Source organism: Oryctolagus cuniculus, chromosome 11, assembly GCF_051225735.1.
Source record: "Oryctolagus cuniculus isolate XC-2025 breed Fujian yellow rabbit chromosome 11, ASM5122573v1, whole genome shotgun sequence".
Lineage (NCBI taxonomy): Eukaryota > Metazoa > Chordata > Mammalia > Lagomorpha > Leporidae > Oryctolagus > Oryctolagus cuniculus.
Genome location: NC_142877.1, coordinates 17,342,050 through 17,363,891, shown reverse-complemented (window position 1 = coordinate 17,363,891; position 21,842 = coordinate 17,342,050).

Genomic DNA, 21,842 nt, shown 5'->3' with positions numbered 1-21,842 from the left:
CTGAGAAAGATCCATATTGATGGAACAAGGACATAAGCCTCAGCCATTGTCCCTCATTGCCTAAAAGAGATAAACATTGGAATGTATTCCTTGCCCTTAAATCTCAATTGGGTCTTCCATCCTATTACCTTCATTCCCCCCACCCCACCCCCAGCCACTAGAAAGACCAGTTCCAGGAATTCCCCTCTGCCTGCTGTCCCCTACTCCTCCCCCATCCTTAGCCCTCCTAAAATATAAAAAGGCCTGGCTCCTGGGGGTCCAGGCCTTCTGCCACGTGTTCCTTCAGTGTGCACGTGGGCAGCTGGTCACCCACATCCACATTTGATCTGGCTGTAAATTCGTACACTGCCTCCTGTCTATTCTGCGCCTTTTTTCCTAACATTTTGGTGCCCCGTGTGAGGAGGCACCCGATCTGCAACTCTTTCCCTAACACATATCTAGTGCAGACTCACACCAAATTCTTTACAGCCATCTATGAACTATTTCATAGTCAACTGATTTTCAGTGATTAAAAATATAGCCTTTGAAAGGACCAAAATACTCAGGTCTGTGTGATCAGTGAATTTCTTCCCGGAGTTACACAAAGAACACTGTGAAACATGAAACTTAGAGCAGTGAGACTTAGCAGATCTAAATGTCAAGTACATTCAGTCTACACTGGCCCAAACTGGCAATCTCTCACACTCTGTGTTGGGAAACTTTATCTGCTTTGCCAAGTCAAAAAAGAAAACATTCTGTAGGGTTTGAATATGTCCCCCCAAAACTTATGTGTTGGAAAATTAATGCTCAAATTTATATGCTAATGAGACTTGGAGGTGGGACCATTAGGAGATCATTAGGACTAAAGGAAGTCCTGGGGGTGGGTCCCCAGGATGGTGTCAGTGCTTCTCTAAGCAGTGAGAGAAAGACTCAAGCTACCCCATTTGCTCTGTCTTGCATGTGGTGCCCTGCGCCATGCTGTGATGCAGCAAAGACTTTCCAGATGCCAAGATAACTCCAGCAACAGCCTCTAGAACATAAGCCAAATAAACTAATATCTTTTATAAATGACTTGGTCCCCAATATTTTGTTACAGTAGCAGAAAATGGATTAAGACATATTTACTGATGATTTCGACCATATAAAATATTTTTAACTTCTGTACAAGCAAAATACCACTAAGTGAAAAGACAAATGACAAACTGGAAAACTATTTGTAACACATATGATAATCAAAGGCTAAAATTAAATACACAAAGAGCTCTTGTGCCCCAGTAACAAAATGACCAACATACCATCAGAAAAATGGGCAAAAGGTATAAATAGGTACTGTTCAAAGAAAAATAATACACATGGCTTATAAATTATGAAAGGAAGCACACCACATAAGGGGCTTAGGGTAAGTATTGGTGTAGTCCACATCCCATACCTGGGTGCCTGGGTTTCTGTCTCAGATCTGCTCCTGATTCTGGCTTCCTTCTGATACATCCCCTGGGAGGCAGCAGCTGAGCACTCATTCCTGCCACCCAGGTGAGTTCCAGCTCAGACTGGCTCATCTTTGGCTGTTGCAAGAGTTTAGGGGAGTGAACTAGTGAGTGGGATCTGTCTCTCTCTTTCTCACTGCCTTTCAAATAAATAAAAATAAATACATAAAAGCTTTGTCAAGCTCATCTTTTTGTCAATGAAATATCTATGTATATGGTTGTATATTTGTATGTATATGATAGTATATTTGTATATGCTTAACAGCTATTAAAATGTATACTTTTATTAGGTACTCCTGTCTTTTGACTATTTTTCTTTTGGGATATTCTTTCTCTTATGGATTTAGAAGAGCTCTTTATTTATTCAGGTATTAACTCTGTGCATGGTGAATAAGTTCTTTCCTGGGCTTCTTGAGACAGAGTCAGAGGGGAGAAGCAGAAGAGAATTCCCCTCAGTTGCACATCCAATGTGTACCAGATTCTTTCACATACATAACCTCATTCACCTGCTCAGCAGTCACGGGAATGGGTGGTGGGATCCCTGTTTTACAGCTGAGGACCCAGTGGCTGGTGGTTGAGTGACTTGCACACGGACACACAGTAAGTTGTATTTAAACTTGGAACCAAAATCTGTGCTGTTTCCTCTCGGTCATGCAAATACCTCCCAGAAGGCTCCCACTTCTTTTGTCTGTCAACTACTAACCTCAGCCAACAACAACTGGGCAGGGACTCCATTAGAAGCAATCAGTAGGCTGGTCTTGTTCCAGCAGCCTGCGTGGTTTTGATTGAGTACTAGACACCTGAATACCCAGATGAGTTGCAATTCCCCTGATTTCTTGCTTCAGTTCCCTCTTCCCCGGAGGCAGGCCAACCTAGCCTCCTACACTTTAAAAGAAGGAACTGATAGAAAACAGAAGCTAGTTATCTCCCATCTCTCCTCCTCAAGAAGAGGCGTGGTCTTCTGAGTGAGTCGGATGTTAGGGCTGTGGGGAGACAACGCATATGAGTGTTATTACAGGGTAGGATCACCGGGATCACAGCCAGGAATACAGCTCTTCCTGCTGCCTCTTGTCAATACCTGAACCATTTTCTGCCACCTGGTCATAGGCACTAGGGTGCCAGCCCCACCCCTTTACCTGCAGTACCCCTAACAGGCGCTGCTGTAACATATTTCACACCCACACACAGGCTTCTCTCTTCCACCTAGTAAACATTTTTGCATCCTTCAAGTCCTAAATCACCTTTACCTCTAGAGTCTCTCCTCCACTCACCCCACAACCCTCCTTCCAAAGGCCCTCACCCTGTGTGCTCCATTGCCCCCTGTGCTTGTCTCTGCCACAGCCTTGACCATGTTTTGTGATAGTTTCCTAATTCCCCACCAAACTCAAACATGAATTTCTTCCAGGACACAAAGCTCGACCAATCCCCTGTGCATCCCTGGTGCCCAGCATCGGGGAATGAAGGGATGAGAGGGCTTCGGCACCTGTGGCCTCTTTTTCCCACCCAGCCTGTGGCAGATGCACGGGGTTGCTTCCTGCTTTGGATCTCGCTCTGATTTTTGTTGAAGTGATTTTCTTCCTTCTTCAGCTTTCTATGAATATTGGTTCTCAATTTAACCCTACTTTGATGGAGCTGATATACTTCTTACTTGTATCCCCTGCCAGCTAGACCACCCATCGCTAATCCTGGCGAGCTGGCTGGCGAGTGCTGAAGCTTGGGCTGCAGTGAAAACACTGCAACCTCTTAAATCCTTTCTCGATTGGCAGAGTTCTCACAGCCCCTGCCGCACTTCCAGGCTGAGTCCAGGACCAGCCTCTGAACCTTTTAGCCCTCTCCACACCCTTACGGGGAAGAGACCAGGCCTCCTCGTGATCATAAGGCTCAGACCTCGGTTCCAATTTGACCCCCTACTATTCTACTCCCTCTTCCTACAACACTTCAGGCACGGAAGAAGGCAAATCAGCTGAGTCACTCCTGGAGTAGGAGTCCTGCAGCATCCTAAGAGAAATCAACAGAGCAGGAATAAATTAGCTGATTCCACAGAGAGGCGCTTGGAGCAGCCAGGCAGCTCAAAGTCTCTGGGAGGGCAAGCAGAGGACTACCTACCTAGGTCATAACTGTGTCCTCTCAGCTACTGCCACTTTGTGGAGAGAAGTGCTCTTGGGACCTGATCCATTCACACCTAAGCAGTGTCCATCATCACAGGGTAGGGAGGGACCCTGCCAAGTTGGTTCCAGCACCCTCATTTTTGCATGCCTCTGGGAAGCAAGCTGCTGGGCTGGCAGATGGGAGGAATAACAAGAGACTGGGTCCTAAGCCCTAAGGGAAGGGTGTTTGAAGGTCATTGCTGTGTTAGTCTTTAAATCCTTGCTGACATTCACCCTGGCTAGCCCCAAAGATGACTAAGTCATCATTCTAGCTCCAAAAGAGTTCGTGGTCTAGCAGATGAAGATGTTACAGCATTCCAGACTGGAATCTTGTAGAAGAAAGGAAGTACAGGAAGAGACAGAGAAATTCCCCTGTGTGGAGTGTCCTTGAGAGAAGAGTGCATTAGCCACAGGGTCAGGACAGTTGATTTCACTTTTTTTTTTTTTTAAGATTTTATTTATTTATTTGAGAGGCAGAGTTACAGACAGAGAGAGGTCTTCTGTCCGCTGGTTCATTCCCCAAATGGCCACAGTGGCCAGAGCTGAGCCGATCTGAAACTAGGAGCCAGGGGCCAGGAGTTTCTGCCAGGTCTCCCACATGGATGCAGGGGCCCAAGTACTTGGTCCATCTTCCACTGCTTTCCTAGGCCATAGCAGAGAGCTGGATTGGAAGTGGAACAACCGAATCTTGAACCAGTGCCCATATGGCGGCAGGCAGAGGCTTAGCACACTGCACCACAGCACTGGCCCCTTGATTTCACTTTAATTGATGTGTGGTATGGGCACTTGGTGCCATGGTCAAGACACCACTTGGGACTCCTGTAACTCATATTAAGGTTTGTGGATTCAGGTTTCAGTTCTGCTCCTGATTCCAGATTCTTGCTAATGTGCACCTTGGGAGGCAGCAGATAGTGTTCCAACTACTTGGGTCTCTGCTACTAATGTGGGAAACGTGTACTGAGTTGCTGGCTCTGGACTTCAGCCTGTCCCAGCCCCAGCTGTGTGGGGATTTCAGCAATGAATCAGTAGACAGAAGATACTTCTCTCTGTCTCTCTCTTCCTTTCAGATAAATAAAATACAGTAAATTACATATGAGAAGTTCAGATGGTTATGGAACAGTGGCAGTGGAAGGAGATGAGACTGCAGAGTAGTTTATGAGAGGGGCTTTGTTCTGAAGACTGGACCTCTTGAGCAAAACATTACAATACTCACCGAGTTATGGAACACGGGAACAAGGGGGGACCCATGAGTGAGGACCCACACTTTGCTTTGTGCAGTTGTGTCTGAAATGCTGGATTAGAGTGGAACCCATTAGTTTGTGTTTGCCATCTCCTCAGGCATTGTAGGAAAAGTCACCACAGACCAGAAACCTTGTGTAGGATTTTGTAAGAGAGTGATCAATGGATCTAATCACATCCTAATTTGAGCAGTTTGGAAGTTTGGATCTAAGAGATAAACTTAACAGCAGAATGGTCTGGACGTTGAGAGAAACACAAGGGAAAAGTTAGCAAGAAGAAGCAGTGAGGCAGCAAAGACCCTAGTCAAAAGGAGCCTGGAAAAAATGCTGCGAACTCATGATAGCAAATGGTTGGTAGTGGTAAGAGACAGTGCAATCGGCAGAGGGAATAGCTGAGAGATAAAAGACAAGATTGACAGGCCCTACCTTGTGATGCAGGTAGGGAGCAACGGTGCAGGGAGGTGCAGGGAGCGTTCTAATAGATGTGCTGCCCAAGCAAGCACTGCAGGAAGCATTGTGCAGGGAGCCGTGCAATGCCTATAGAAACAATGCCCATTTCCTGTTCTCTCATTTCTGCTGGTCCCTAGGAAGAGGCGCATCTCTTCTCTCCCTGGCCTGCCTCTAAGAAGCACACGTGCCAATACAAATGGGCCAAGGGCCTGTACTAACTGGACCACAGGCTAAGGGGAATCACCTTTTGAGATGAGATCTTTTTGAAATCCTGTCTCTTTTTCTCCTACGTGGCCAAGAAAAGAAATGGCCTGAATCACTGCATTGCCAGCTCAACCCATAAAGAAAACCCTAAGGTGGGGGGTGTGTGTGTGTATGTAAGTCAGGATCTGCTGTGGAGCTTAGAATCGCTACCCTTCTCAGAACAGTCCTCTTGGGCTTGCCAGCTGGTACCATTGGAGTGGGGATTGCCAGGTGTTGGCAGAAGAAAGGCTATTGAACTGTCCAGCATTTCTGGTTTCCAGCAACAGAGGCCACATCCAGTGATCTTAAAGAGAAAAGGGTTTACTGGGAGAATATCAAATGTCAGAATTTATAGGAAGGCTGGAATCCTGGCCTCAGAAAAGCCAGTTAAGATACCTCCACAGAAAGGATCCAATTAGGTCATTCCTACCCGTGCTGTTTCCACTGGACACATACCTCCAATTTGCTAGACTCAGGTTCCCTCCAAAAGCAATGGGTATTCAGATGCTAAGGAGCCCAAAATGGTAAATGTCCTTTTCTGAGATCAATTACTTCTCCCTCCAGCCCAGATTAAAAAAAAAAAAAAAAATCCTCTCCATTATTCAAATTAGCACAATCAGAAAGAACCAGAAAAAGTGTGCCTTTGTCTGGCCTTATTATCTTGGCCTGTATTTCTCTTTAAAGACTTGATAAGAGGGGTCTGCATTGTGGTATAGTGGGTAAAGCCACCACCTGCAGTGCTGGCATCCCATATGGGCATTGGTTCAAGTCTCATCTGCTCCACTTCTGATCCAGCTATATGTTGTGGCTTGGCAAAGCAGTGGAAGATGGCCCAAGTCCTTGGGCCCTTGTACAAGCATGGGAGAGCATGGGAGACCTGGAGAAAGCTCCTGGATCCTGGCTTCAGATGGACACAGCTCTGGCCATTGTGGCCATCTGGGGCATGAACCAGCAGATGGAAGACCTGTCTCTCTCTGCCTCTATCTCTCTGTAACTCTGCATTTCAAGTAAATAAATAAATCTTTGTAAAGAAAAGACTTGACAAGAAGAAACAGGTTTCAGGTCTCAGGAACCCTGGGCATCCTTCAAATTTCATTATCCCTAACATGACTACTTGTTGGCAACCCTGGCCGAGAGAACGCTAAGCTGCAGGGTGAGTAGTTAGGCAAAGCGGGAGGTGGTTAGAACATTCTAGATATATCTAGATATATCATTCTAGATAAGCAAAGGCTTCTTGCGTGTGAGTAACTGAAACTGATGCCATTTGACTGGGAAGGAAAGCAAAGCAGAGAGTGGAATGAAATGAGCTAGTGAAGAAGGCATATTGGGTTTGGATTTTATGCTGAAGGCAGTGGGATTCCATTGCAATACTTTAAACTGGGAACAGACATGTTAATATTTGTAATTTCAGGAAGATAACTGGTTCTGTAAGGACATTAATTCTGAAGAGTGGAGTTTTGGCACAGCAGTAAAGATGCTGCCGGGGACGCCTGCTTCCCATATTGGTGTGCCTGAGCTCAAGTCCCGGCTCCACTCCCGCTTCCTGCTTCCTGCTTCCTGCTAACGTGTACCCTGAGAGGTAACAGCTGAAAGCTCAGGTTCAGTCCCTGTCACCTGTGTGGAAGACCTGGCTTAAGTTCCTACTCCTGGCTTTGGCTTGGCCCAGCCCTGGCTGTTGTGGGCATTACAGAAGTGAACCAGATGGTTCTCTCCGTGTGTCTCTCTGCCTCTCAAATAAACAAAATAAATAATTGTTAAAAAAAGAATGTTAGTTCTCTGAGGAAAAAGACTTTATTTTGCTTACTACTGCTATATCGCCAGCACCTAACATACCACCGGTACTCAGTAAACAATTGTGATATGAATGAATGATCACTGGGTGGAAAACATACTCAGAATAATCAGTCAGGAGGTGCCTGTGCAGTCCAAATATTTAACAACAGGGGACCTGAGCTTAGGGGTGGACAGAAGTGGCCAGAGCCATTGGATGTTTGGGAGACTGAATGAATTCGATGCTGGCAGGGAAGTAACGATGTTGGTAGTAGGGTGCAGGTCCCAAGGAGGAGGTCCTTGTTTCTAACAGACAACTGAATGACTGGAGGTATTTTTACCTGGGATGTGAAAAACTGCGGGAGGGTGTTGGGGTCAGAGATGAACAAATACCTCGTGTCAGCACATTAAGCTTTAGATGGCTATGGGACACTGAGGTGGAGACTTCAGCTGTTGCCACTCTTGCAGGAGACTTTGTGACAAGCTCCTGGGAAAGCACGCCTACACCTGGACTTCAGGGGAGATTTAGCAGCCCCCCCCACCCCCCCACCCCCGCCCAGAGAGCACAGCCAGGTCGGCGTTAGCAGAGGCTCCGCAGCCTCGCATGCTGGCCTTTCTGCCCCAGTCTCTGCCCTTGGCTTGGTCATGAAACACTCATGCAACAAACTCTGCGGAGGACCTGCTGAGTCCCTCATCCTGACGCCCTCCCTACCCTCTCCCACCCCCAGGCTCACCGTTTCTTTACACTGCAGGTAGGGTGGCCAGCACTGCTTTTGTGGGGACCAAGCCTTCACGCTGCACCAGAACTGCTTTGTCAGAAGTGTGTAACCACCTCCCACTTTGCCTAACTACTCACCCTGCAGCTTAGCGTTCTCTCAGCCAGGGTTGCCAGCAAGTAGTCATGTTAGGGATAATGAAATTTGAAAGATGCCCAGGGTTCCTGAGACCTGAAACCTGTCCTTCCCAAACCACTAATGGCCTGTTTCTTTATTTATTTACTTGAAATGCAGAGTTACAGAGAGGCAGAGGCAGAGGCACAGAGAGACAAGCTCTCAGCAGAATGCACACGCTGATAAAATAGAGTTTTCCAATCACACACTTGCATTGCTTATGTAATGGAAAAGCAAGACTAAACTAAATCGCCTAACCAAATGTTTATTAGCACACAGCTTATGTAAGAAAAAGAACAACTTACATAAGGAAAAGGACTCTGTTTTGTCACGGCAGTGTTGTCACATCCCTAGGCCACTCCCACTTCGGGCACTGATGTGAGGCCAGCCTGTCTTTCCATAGTCAGCAGTGGAGAAATCATGTTGCAGGAGGCAGGAGGGTGGGGAGGAATTCAGTGATCTGTGTTCCTAAATCACCAAATGGCGATTGCCCTATTTGTTCCCTGACATGTTCAGGCCTATAGGAGTGGGGACAGTGGGCGCTGCTTCTGCCAGGGACACGGCTGTTTGGGAGTTACTGCATTCCTTTTCCCTGCAAGCTTATGAATCCAAAGAAAAGTCATCGACATGAACAGTGAAGAAACGGAATAGATTTATTGATTATGTTGATAATTTGGCCAACATATAAAGCTTTTTCTAGTAGCAAAGATTTCCCTATTGTGTTTCTTGTGATGACATTTGTATTTAATTAGGAATGAAAACAGAACACGCATTTTGAACCTTGATTTATACATATTAAGTGCTATTTATTGAAATCCTAAATTTATTTCACTGCAAAAGATAAAACCCTAGCAAATGTAATTCAGATAATAAAGCCTGTGCAATCCTGTCTGTGTGCTCTTAGACTGGTCCTTGTCCTTCTGCTTTGCTCACAGCTACAGTGGGGCTGAACTGCAGGCTCCTTTCTCAGACTCCTTGGCCAGCTGGGACACAGCTGGGTGGATGCTTGCTGTGGTCTTGCATTCTCCCAGGGATCCTAGCTCCTGGACCTCAATAGTGCAGCCCCCTTATTCCCCTCCAGCCTAGCGTGGGAGTGGCTTCCTGGTGTTTGCTAAGTTCTGAGTTGCTTTGCCATGCTCTCTTTGGTGTATCAGCTTCTCCTACACTTAACCAATTCTAATTCCATTCGAGTCTCTCTTTTAAAAATACCTAGCTTGGTTCCGTTTTCCTGGTTGAACTCTTGCCGGATACATGCAATATTTATGGAGAGGTACCATGCATGGAATACTTTTGTTTTTTAAACTGATGATGGCCACTTTCTGACAGACAATGGCAAGAACTCAGAGTCTGCCTGGGAGTTGTGAGTATGTGGCAGGGGGACAAGCCTGCACCTCCCGGTCTCTGAAATTAACATGCTCAGGGAGCGGAAGTCCATGTGGCAGAGCACAGCAGAGACGGAGCCATCCCTGGAATCTGGTGGCAGCCAATATGGCAGTGGATGAGATGTGGTGGAGGTAGATTCCCAGGCAGGAGGCCAAAGCCTGGAGTAGGGACAAAGCCTATTTACTTTGTTCCTGGGGCATAGTAGAGAGCAGCGTTTGTTTGTTCTTAGAGTTCTTTAGCAAAATTATTTAGCAAACAAGGTGACGCGATGTCTCTGGAAGTCGTGCTCTAGGAAGTACCTGCCCAGAGCCCTAGTCAATAGAAAAATCGTCACTCTCTAAGGTGGAATCAGTGGGCAAAAGCAGAGAAGTTTGTGAAAGAACTGCGAGGTAGTTCATAAAGTACATGGCAAAATGTAATTAAAGGAATGTTTATCTGGGTGCCAAAAATTGAAATCCCATGCATCCATGAGATCATCAAAAAAGTTCATGGAACGTACATTTTACCAAACTAAACATATTTTAATCCCATTTTTCATAAACATTTTGAAGTTCTCTTATGTAAAAGCTTCACTGGGATTGAGAGGTTTATCAGAGGTGCCAGCTTGGTCTAAGCTGTGTCTACGCATGGGATATAAACGGGTGTGGGTCTGTGTCTATAGAGTTTTTGAACCTGCCAACCAGATATCAATTTGCATGAGGGCATGAGGGGCATCCTGGGGGGAAACTCATCCTAACTAAAGAGAGAATCAGAGAACGAGAGATCTTAGTAAGCAAGGCCCTCATCCCAGATAATTCTGAGTTTAGAGAAGAGGCTCTCACTCAGATTTGTGCTCATTAGGTACAACTCTTGATCTTAAAGCTGGGGTCAGCGAGCAAGAAGGAGGGAATGAGAGATACTGAGCTCTGAATTCTGAAAAATGGAAGCATGCTGTAAATGGGAAAACTGGAGGAACTGCTACCCTAGCCACTCTGTAAAGTTCTGTCCTCAAACCTGAAGCACAAGAGCTATGGGCCTTCTGTCAGTTCGCTGCCTCTCTACTACATTTCAGCATCAAGGACAGTGTCTGGAAGAACACAGCATTGTTCAGGGGATAGAGCTGGACCCAAAGCGGGATATCCCTGGAGCCCTCTCAGGCTTCCCTCCTAGGTTGCGGGCACCTGTGAAACACTTTGTGTGTTTAAGGCTGGGAACAAAAGCCACCAAAATGCAGGTTATTGGAGGAAGAGCATTCCAAGCAAAGGGAACGGTAGGGCATGGAGACAGGAATAGCCTAAAGGACTATATCTTCCAGGACAGGCCCAGTTGCTATCACTTTAAAAATTCTGGCCAGCTTCAGTTTTGCAGTGAATCTGCAGTGGAAATGTCTTGGCTAGGACTTGTGTCCATGCTAAAGAAGCCCTTTATTTCTTAAAGACTGATTACATGGTTCGGCCTGGGGCTGGCAGGCCTGTTTCCCTTCCTCACTGTCTCTCTTCCCCTCCTCAGTCTGTTCCCTTTACAATTGTTAAGACTTGCAGCAGCTGCATTCACAAAAGCTGATGGCTTATGCCTTCGAGGAGGGAAAGTTCAAAAATTGCAAGAGTGTCTTTTTGTTTGGTTTTTGTTCTAAAGCTGAGCAGCTGGATCATAGAACCTGCAGGTTTGCTGCCTGCTCAGCAGGACAAAGAGAGCAGAGGCAAGAAGATGAAAGCCAAGTAGGCCCACAGAAAGGGAACCTGCAAGGAAGCTCATTGCTCAAGCTACTTGGGGTGGGGGCACTTTGGAAAGCATGTGCTGTTTCCAGGGTCCAGATGGTGTCATTTACCCTGCAAACAAGTAACAGACAACATGATTTAGATGCTCAGAAAGAAATGTGTGAGTAAGTCATTTGGGAAACGATGCCCATGGCCATTATATTGAAGAGATTCAATCATAGTTGAAAAAACTGCCCTGCCTTGCTGGCCTCCAATTCATTTGAATTCTCTATTTACATTGTTGCCTCCTATATTTGCACAACTAAAACTTCCACCTGCTTGATCATTTACTTAAGCGTACATATTATATTTACATGGCATAGACCAGAGTGGGAAAACTAGTCACACCAGTTTGGGCCCAGGAAGAGTGGGCTATTCATCTTGGTTTCCCCAGACCCATTGCACATAGTAATTTATATAAATAATAATGATAACAATAGCTGACTCTAATAGAATGCTTTACTATGTGCTAGGCACCCTTTTAAGGGCTCTTAAATAATGTGAAATGTGTGCTTCTATTATCCCCATTTTACAGCTGAGGAAACTGAGGGACACAGCATTTCTGTATCATACAAATGGTCACCTAGTACATGCTAAAGCCAACATTTGAACCTGAGCAATCTGAATTCAGTGATGTTAGTATTGGTTGTTATTCAATATCAAGACCTCTGGTTTAAGATGGCTGACTGCAGGGCCAGCGATGTGCTGCCGCCGATTAAGCTGTGGCTTGTGATGTTGCCATCCCGTATTGGAGTGTAGGACTGTCTTCTCCACTCCTGACCCAGCCCCTTGCTAATGTTCCTGGAAAAACAGCGAAAGGTGGTCCAAGACCTTGGACCCCTGTCACCCATGTGGGAGACCTGGATAGGGTTCTAGGCTCCTGGCTTTGGCCTGACCCAGCCCTGGATGATGTGGCCAATTGGGTGTGAACCAGCAGACAGATTCTCTCTCTCTCTCTCTCTCTCTCTCTCTCTCTCTCTGCTTTCTTTGTCACTCTACCCTTCAAATGAATAAATATTTTTAAAAGATGGCAAACTGAAGAAGTGCAATTGGTTACTACCCCTTTCTCAAAACTCTAATAAAATAATAGTTCTACAATTTTTCAAAGGTTTAAATCTACAAAGACGGGGCAGGTATTTATTTACTCTACAGGTTAAGACACTAGTTAAAACATCTATGTCCCATTATTGAAGGGCCTGGGTTCAATACCTGGCTCCATCTCCTGACTCCAGCTTCCTGCAAATGCAGACTCTGGGAGGCAACCCTGATGGCTCAAGTGATTGGTTCTCTGCTACTCACATGGAAGAACTGGATTGAGTTCCTGCTCCTGGCTTCAGCTCCAGCCCAGCTCTGGCCACCACAGGCATGGGGGGTGGTACCCCAATGTTTGAGAACATACTCTGCCTGTCTGTTCCTCTTCCTTTCAAATAAAGAAAATTTTAAATATTCTACAAAGACCAAGAGAGTGGGGGAAGAGACAATATCCCCAAGCAGCAATACAATTTTAGGAGCTGGAAAGAAGATAAGTGAATGGTGGCTGACTTAGCAGACCCAGAAAGTTGAATCCTAAACTGGCAATGGGAAAAGTTGAGCAACAGCAACCTGATTTCATGGCAGAAACCCCAGAGGCTCGGGACCTGGTAGCACTGGCCATGGATAAACCAGGAAGATGGGTCTAAAATCTGAGATGTGGAATCCCAGATGCTCTCCTCACCCCAGCAGAGCAGGGTTTATTTCCTGGAGGATGTAAGTGGGAGCTTCTGGACCGAGGGATGCCAGTTATCATTGAGGGTAAGGTGTTTCCTGCAGCTAATAAAATGAGGCATCCATTTGCATGCTGAATGTGATCCTCCTGTCCTCTTCACTCACAACTGTTCAAATGCTGGTAGCCAGGATTATATGCTCCAGGCAGGAGAGTAGAAAACCCTTCTTCCTGAGGAAGCTGACAAGCCCAAGAATAAGGACATCACCAATGAGTCTAGGGGGATGCCATTACTATGAAGCCCACAGAGAAGTTCATGTGCTCGAGCCAAGTGCATGGAGCTTCAGGTCAGTTTTTTCACGGCTTAATTTGTAAGGGTAATCAGGCAGCCTGAAGGTCTAAAGCTAAACCTAGCCTAGATATGGAAATGTCCAAACCACCAACTACCCTGTAACATTTGAGAAAAACCTCTACTATGAAAGATGGAGACCCAAACTAACAGGTGCAATTTTGAGGAATTCAGTATGATGTAGGGAGAGCATGACACTGTGCCCATGAAAAAAGCAAAGAGTGGTATGAAAGGGGGGTTGATTAGATGAAGAAAGAGGTCTTGGAAATGAAAACAGCTATCATAGAAAGGATGAAGTCATTTTTCTCAAATATTTTGAAGAAACCATGGAATAACATTCCATGGTTATCTATCTGCCCCTTCAGAAGTCTGATGTCGTGAGTTTTGACATTTTCTATGAAACTCGACTTTACTCTCTGGCATCTTTTGGGAACTTATTTTTGTCACTGGTGATCTGATACTTCCCAGAAGTGTGATTTGTTATGGGGATATTTCCAATGTTAGGTGCTGACATTGATGATGCAGTGGGTTAAGCTGCTGTTTGCAATGCTGTCATCCCACAATAGAGTGTCAGTTAGATCCTAGCTGCTCCACTTATGATACAGCTTCCTGTATCTGAGAAGGTAGCTGATAATAGTCCAAGTACTTGTGTTCCTTCCACCCATATGGGAAACCAGGATGGAGTCCCTGGCTCCTAGCTTTGGCCTGGGTCAGCCTGGTCCACTGTGGCTCTTTGGGGGAGTGAACCAGTGGATAGACGATCTCTCTCTCTCTCTCTGTGCTTCTGTGTCTCCCTCTCTCATTCTGACTTCCAAATAAATATTTAAAAATCTGGCCGGCGCTGCGGCTCACTAGGCTAATCCTCCGCCTAGCGGCGCCGGCACACCAGGTTCTAGTCCCGGTTGGGGCTCTGGATTCTGTCCCGGTTGCCCCTCTTCCAGGCCAGCTCTCTGCTGTGGCCAGGGAGTGCAGTGGAGGATGGCCTAGGTGCTTGGGCCCTGCACCCCATGGGAGACCAGGAAAAAGCACCTGGCTCCTGGCTCCTGCCATCGGATCAGCGCGGTGCGCCGGCCGCAGCGCGCCGGCCGCGACGGCCATTGGAGGGTGAACCAACGGCAAAGGAAGACCTTTCTCTCTGTCTCTCTCTCTCACTGTCCACTCTGCGTGTCAAAAAAAAAATCCTTAAGAAATATTTTTAGTGTTTGTGTTAGCCACTCATTGGATCTTTGAGTCTGGGAACTCATATCTTTTTTTCTGGGATATTTCAATTATTTCAATATATTTGCTATTTATTTGATGCTTTCCTTCTATCCACTGTTGTCTTTATTTTTGGAATTCCTGTTACTCAGTTATTGCACCTCCTCATTGGTGCTCAACCCCTCATATGTTTCCTTTCCTACTGTCCATATCTTTATCAACTTGTCCTTCAGAGGGATTTCCACCTTATTTCTAGGCCAGTCTTGGATAGGGAATCCCAGGAAGTCTGCATTGGAAGATCCAGAGAAGCAGTTCTCCAGAAAGACTGTGGCTTATGTGATGTGGCATTCACTGCCCTTAGTGTGTGAATTGTGGGGTGGTGGAAATCTCTGCCTGTTTGTAGTCCTGGGACCCTCAGACAACTCTTATCCACAACCCCGCCTTATCTTTCCCATCCTCCCATCCAAGCCTACTCCATTCCACTTCAACAGCAGAATCTCTGGATATAATATGAGAAAATTGGGGATATGACATTACCTTCTGAACCCTATTCTAGTGATATATCCCTCTAAAGTCATTCTTGCTTCTAAACACCCCAAAGAATTGTATTCCATGAAGTCCCAGTAATTGACCAAGACTATAGGTTAAGCATTTTCTTCTAAGAGCTAAAACAAAGCTTCACATGGTAGTTGTCTATGACAGTTTAGGGAATTACAACTCATCAGGAATATGGGACAGCAGGATTTTTGTTAGGCCTCAGGTAACACACGGCTGCTGGGGCCTTGCTGCGTCCTGGGATGCCAGAGGACTTGTTTCCTTAGCAACAATAACCATGTGACAGGAACACACAGAGATCCAGCGATGTTGCTTAGCAACCATGCTGCACCTGCTGGGGCTTTGGGCCGGCAGCTTGGGCCAGGGAACCTGGCTTTGAACTTGGAAACTCCCATCACGGCTGGAAAAAGAAGGAAGACCTAATTCGGGAAGGCCCAATTTTGGCCCTGGGCTCATGCAGGGATGACAGAGGTATACTTGGAGAGCCTGAGGCAGAAGAGATTGACTTTCCCACGGTAGTGGAGAAGGGTGGCTGATGAGGAGAAGCAGAGTGTTGGGCTAATGTTGGTAGCAGTCCTCTGCTTCACCTGCACAAGAGAAAACCCTTACATCCCAGAGCAGGGCCTCAGAACCCTGAAGAGTGATGTAGTGGCTCAGGACCTGCATGAAGCCAGAGTATCTGGTCCTTGGTCAGTCTAAGGAGAATTCCACTCTGCTAGGCAGCGGAACTCTTCACAATGAGTAGACATTGATGGAGGCCAGAAAATGCCTTGCTACAGCCTCAGGAACCTGGCTATTCAACCACAGGCCACACGGGAGCTGTCCATGGTTTTGTGTAATCTCTTTATCAGTTCACTCTCTCTGACTCTCCATTGGGGCAGAGTTGACACGGAGGTAAGCTGTGCAAACTACCTAGATGTGAATTCAGCTTCCTCACTCAAGGACAAGGGATGAACAGCTGTACTTCAGTTTTTCTATCTGTTCAATGGAAGGTAAAGAGTAATCACTTTATAGATCCTTATAAGAATTAAAAGAGTTAACCCATGTTAAAATAATTAACAAACTTCTTGGCAGAAATGGTCAGTAAAAGCATTATCATCTTCACTCCCATCCCAGGAGACGGTTTATGGCCAGGTCTTTCTTCATCTTTCTTGATGTCGCTGGAGCAAATGGGAGTTGAATGTGCTGAGAATGCTAGACCTTCTCCGTTTGCAGACAAAGGAAGTTTCTCCGGCCCCTGCAGGGCATGCTGAGGGCTGGAATATCCCTAACCATTTGATCTTGTTTTAGGGAACTAGGGGTTTTTCAACCCTTGCTGCCCCAAACACCCCGATATCTTCCTCTTGATTCTGCCCAGAAAATAGAACATATAACATGTCATTTTTGGAAGTAGTGAGGTCTTAAGTTCAGGAATTGAGCTCCAGCTGCTGCCACATACTGACCATGAGAACTTGAGGAAGTTTCGAGAGCTTTAGGAGCCTCAGCTTTCTCATTTGCAGTACAGAAAAATGACAACACCTAACCTCTTTAGTAGCAGGTATTTCTGCTTCTTGATCTATACAGGCAAATTTTAAAGACTTATTTATTTATTTACTTATTTATTTGAAAGGCAGAGTTACACAGAGAGAAGGAGAGGCAGAGAGAGAGAGAGAGGTCTTCCAACTGCTGGTTCACTCCCCAATTGGCCACAATGGCTGGATCTGCACTAATCCAAAGCCAGGAGCCAGGAGCTTCTTCCAGGTCTCCCATATGGGTACAGGGGCCCAAGGACTTGAGCCATCTTCCACTGCTTTCCCGGGCCATAGCAGAGAGCTGGATTGGAAGTGGAGCAGCCGGGACTTGAACTGGCGCCTGTATGGGATGCCAGCACTGCAGGCGGTGGCTTTACCTGCTACACCACAGCGCCAGCCCCCAATATATTGGCAATGTCAACGTGCATTGATAGCCAGACATGGTTATTGGTATGCAGCTTTGTGGACTGGCTGCAAATGAGAATGTGAGGACCAAGGGGATGGCAGATTCCCCCAGTCCCTCAAAGGGAAGAAGGAGGCAGTTAAAGAAACTGATGGTGTCTCCCTTTCCACCCTGAGGTGGTCCTGGAAGCTACAAAGCAGCTCAGCCCTCCCAGGTTCAGGACACTGACTGTGCCGCCGTCTGGTGCTGAGGGAATGCCACCAGGCGCCTTGAGCGCGCTTCTCCCTGTAAGCCTTGGCAGGAGCTGGCGCCGGCTCTTCCTCCTTTCTTGGCTGAGTTTGTTCCCCAGATGACCCTACAGCTGCATGTTTCTAAAATTAGCTGGATCCTGCATTTGACTCTGATAATTAATTACCCAAATGGAGAAAATTGAATAGTTAACTGGTTCACAGGAAGATAATTAGCTTTTCTGAGCCCCTGTTACAGGCAAATAAAGAGGAGGATTGTTTCTCAATTGCCTTCATTAAAGGGAGTTCCTCCCCCCCAGAGGCCCTGTCCCAGGGGCCCCCCTGGAGGTCCCCGCAGGGTTCCTCAGCGCTCCTGGTGCTTTGTCCTAACCTAGAGAGACAGCTGGCATGGTATAGCCAGCAGCACAGGCTTCGGACTTTAACAGCCTTGGGATTGAGCCCTACCTCCATTACACGTTACTGATGTGACCTTGGTTATGTGACACAACTTCACTTTCTCTGAGCCTCATTTTCCTTATGTAAAAATGGGAATAATACTGTGTAACTGACAGGGTCATGATAAGCACTGAGTGATACAATATCAGTAAAATGTTTAGTTCTCCACTCACTGATGGCTTTTTCATTGATAAAGTCCATAGTTCATTGATGATGTTTTTGTTGACTGGGGGCTATTTTACCCATCATCATCATTGCCACCATCAACAGCATCATGCTCACTTATCAGGGAAACACGTGAAACACTCATGGAAATCAAGGGAACATGAAATCCACATTAAATCAAGCATGCTGTGCTGATTGATGCAGAGCCATACAAGGTAAGGAAGACCCCGAAGGGTCTTCTCCAGCCTGGTCAATTGTCCCTGTGCTGATATTGGCTCTGCCCTTTAGTTCTAGGTTCTGAGTCCCTTACCAACCCTCTCCTAAGCTCAGAATCTCATCTTCACCAACTAACTCATACATTTAAAAAATTTTGTTTACTTCTCATAAGCCTAGACTTCTCTAGTGTTTATCGCTGATATTTCTTGAACATACAGATATACATTTGTCCATGGGCAGTTGATCCCAGGATCATGTGTGGGTACCTAAATCCATGGATGCTGGGGCCAGCGTTGTGGCATAATAAGTAAAAGCTGCCACCTGAGATGCCAACATCCCATATAGGTGCTGGTTCAAGTCCCAGATGCTCCACTTCTGATTTAGCTCTCTGCTAATGGCCTGGGAAAAGCAGTGGAAGATGGCCCAGGTATTTGGGCTCCTGCACCAACATGGGAGACCTGGAATAAGCTCCTGGCTCCTGGCTTCGGCCTGGCTCAGTGCTGGCTGTTGCAGCAACTTGGGGAGTGAACCAACAGACGAAGATCATTCTCTCTGTCTCTCCCTCTTTCTCTGTAACTCTGACTTTCAAATAAATAAATAAATAAATCTTGAATATAAAATCTAAGGATGTTCAAGTCTTATATCTAAGATGGCAGAGCATTTGCATATAACTTACACACATCTTCACATATACTTTAAATAATCTTTAGATGACTTACAATAAGTAATGCAATGCAAATGCCATGTGGATTATTGTTGTAGGCTATATTATTTAGGGAATAATGACCAGAAAAAAGTCTGTACATTTTCAGCATGTACGCAGTTTTTGGGGAATATTTTTGATTCACAGTTGGTGGAATCCATGGATGTGGAACGTGCAGGTACTAGGGAGGACTGCATATGTGGAGGTCAAAAATGGGCCCTGGGGCCAGACCTCCTGAGTTCAAATCCAGCTCAGGCCTCTACTGTGTTACTTACCTGGTGCCACTTTCTTCATTAGAAGATGGAGGTGATAATAGTGACACATACTTTGTAGATACATTATGACTAAGTACATGCTTGGACCTTATAAGGGCTCAAAGGGTTCTCTAGTTCCAGTACTAGACTGGGGCAAGGAGAGATCTACAGATGAGGATAGAGCGAGACATAGCTGGAGACCTTCTAGAATATACAGATACAATCAAACCCTCTCTCCTGGGGAGGTTAACTTGGGCAGCATTTCTCACAGTAGGTAACTATGTTCTACTGTCCTATTTCTGCTCAGCCTCCCAAAAATTCCTCCCCCAGTTTCACTTTCAGCTGGTTTCTTTGTTTCTTGTTTCATTAAGAAAATACAAACAGTAAAGAACTGCAACAACCTCCCCTTTCCCCAGCTCTATTATTCTGTTTTTCTCACTGTTACTTTAGATGAATGGTCCTTGTTCTTTTTGAGGACCAAACTTTTACTTATCGCTAGATCCCGTCTTTTCTTGCTTACTCAAGGATATCACTCCAGAAGTTTTCCCTCTCTTTCCTACATCATCAATTTTTTTTTCTCTACTGGAACATTCCCATCAGCATAAAAACATGCTGCTATTTCTTCACTGCAAACAAAACAAAACCCTAAAATAAAAAAAGCAAAACTCTTTATCTCAATGCTTCCAGCTACTACCTCATTGCGTTGTTCCTCTTACAGCAAATTCTATTGCAAGAAGTTGTGGTTGCTGTTTTTAACAACTGCTCTCTCCAGTTGTTCTCCTCCCATTCTCTCTTCAACCCACTCCAATCAGCCCCCAATCCACCACTCTAGTAAGAATGAATTATCAAGACCACCAATTGCCTCCATATCGCTGAACCCCATGGTCAGTTCTCAGTCCTCATCTCACCTGATTATGTGGGAGAGAGGTGTTAGCTGTTCACCAAATCTCTCTTCTTTCTCCTAGACACTAGCTGAACCATATTTCTCAAACTGACTTGTAATTAGATGGTTGAGTGTGGCCATATGATTGGCTCTAGACAGTGGCCTCTGGGTACAAGGGATGTATTTTATTTCCAAGCCTGACTCCTTTGCTGATTATACTCTTTTTGCACTCTGCTCATGCCTTGGGAGCCTAACAACTAAGGTCTTTATCAACTAGCTTTCTGGTTTTTGACCGGATGAGTCAGTGGGAAGTGAATGAGTTTGAAGGGCTCAGCCTGCTGCTCTCCCGCTGTGGGATTGCTTTAAGGTACCCGTTTTCCTCTCTTGACGCTTCAGTCAGACATCTTTCCTCCATAACTCTTTTTCTCTCCACTTCCACTAAACATTATTTTTTCTTGCCTCTTCCAACCTAGGTGGTGGTAACAGCTCCTGCTGCCAGCCACCTCAAGGTTATGGTCATGTCCTTTGATAGTTTTTCCTGTCCCTGCTCACATTCTATTCTGTTAAAACTTTCTCCAGTTACCCAACTTGACTGTGTTCTCTGTTTCTTACCAGACTCTAATCAATACACTCTCCATGTACCACCCTCATCTTTCACACCCATTTATTGGCTGGATAGTGACACCCAGAGTGTCACACAAGGTGGAGCTACTTGGCCTCAGTCAAAATGAGACCCTGATTGTCATTAAGGAACATGCAGCCACTGTTCCTGTCTTTTCATACCTCCCCTCCGCTGCTGAATACACTTTACACAAGTGGGAAATAAACATATTGTTTACACTACTGAGAAATGGGGATGTCTATTATAGCAGCTATTTCCCCTTCAACACTACAACTTGCTGGCAGCATTTTGCACACTTGATGATTCTCTGATATTGGAAACCCCTTTTGTGCTTCTGTCTTCTTTTCTATCTCCATGTACATCCTACTGACCTCATCCAGTCTCAAGACTTTAAATATCTCTAATCTGGGCATGTCTCATGAGCTCTTGTCTTATACATCTAACTACCCCCGTAATCTTCTCCTTTAGGTGTCTAACAGCAACTCAAATAAAATGTCTGAATTAAATTTCAGACTTCTTCAAAACTTGCTCATTCTATAGCTTCTCCCTATGTTAAATAAATGGCAATTAAATGCTTCCAGTTGCTTAGGGTAAAAACCTTGGAATCATCCTTGATCCATCTGTTGTTTTATCTTACATCTAATTTGTTAGAAAAGTCCCATCAGTTCTATCTTCAAAATATGTTTAGAATACAGCCAAGTTTCACTACTTCTACTAAGTGAGATAAGAAGTAAAAGCTAAAGTCTTTTAATGGCCAACAAACCCCTTTATTATCCAGTCCATTGCTTCTCTAACTTTGTCCCCTACTACTTCCCTCTCACTGGCTTCTGTGCAGCTGTATTGGCCTCCTTCAGTTCCATGAATATGCTGGTATACTGCAACCCGAGGGTCTTTGCACTTGTTCTCTCTTCCCAGAATGCTCTTAATTCAGATAGCCATTTCCTTGTCTCCTATAGGTCTTTGCTCAAATGTCAACTCGTCAGAGAAGAATTTCCTGACTATTCCCCTTCCTCCTTTATTTTTCTCTATTGCACTGATCATCATATGATGTGCATTCACTTATTGTCTATCCCTCATTGCCACGAGAATGTAAGTGCCATAAGTGTAGGGATTTTTTTATTTTATTTTTTTATTTTTTGACAGGCAGAGTGGACAGTGAGAGAGAGAGAGAGAGACAGAGAGAAAGGTCTTCCTTTGCCGTTGGTTCACCCTCCAATGGCCGCCGCGGTTGGTGCGCTGTGGCCGGTGCACTGCGCTGATCTGATGGCAGGAGCCAGGT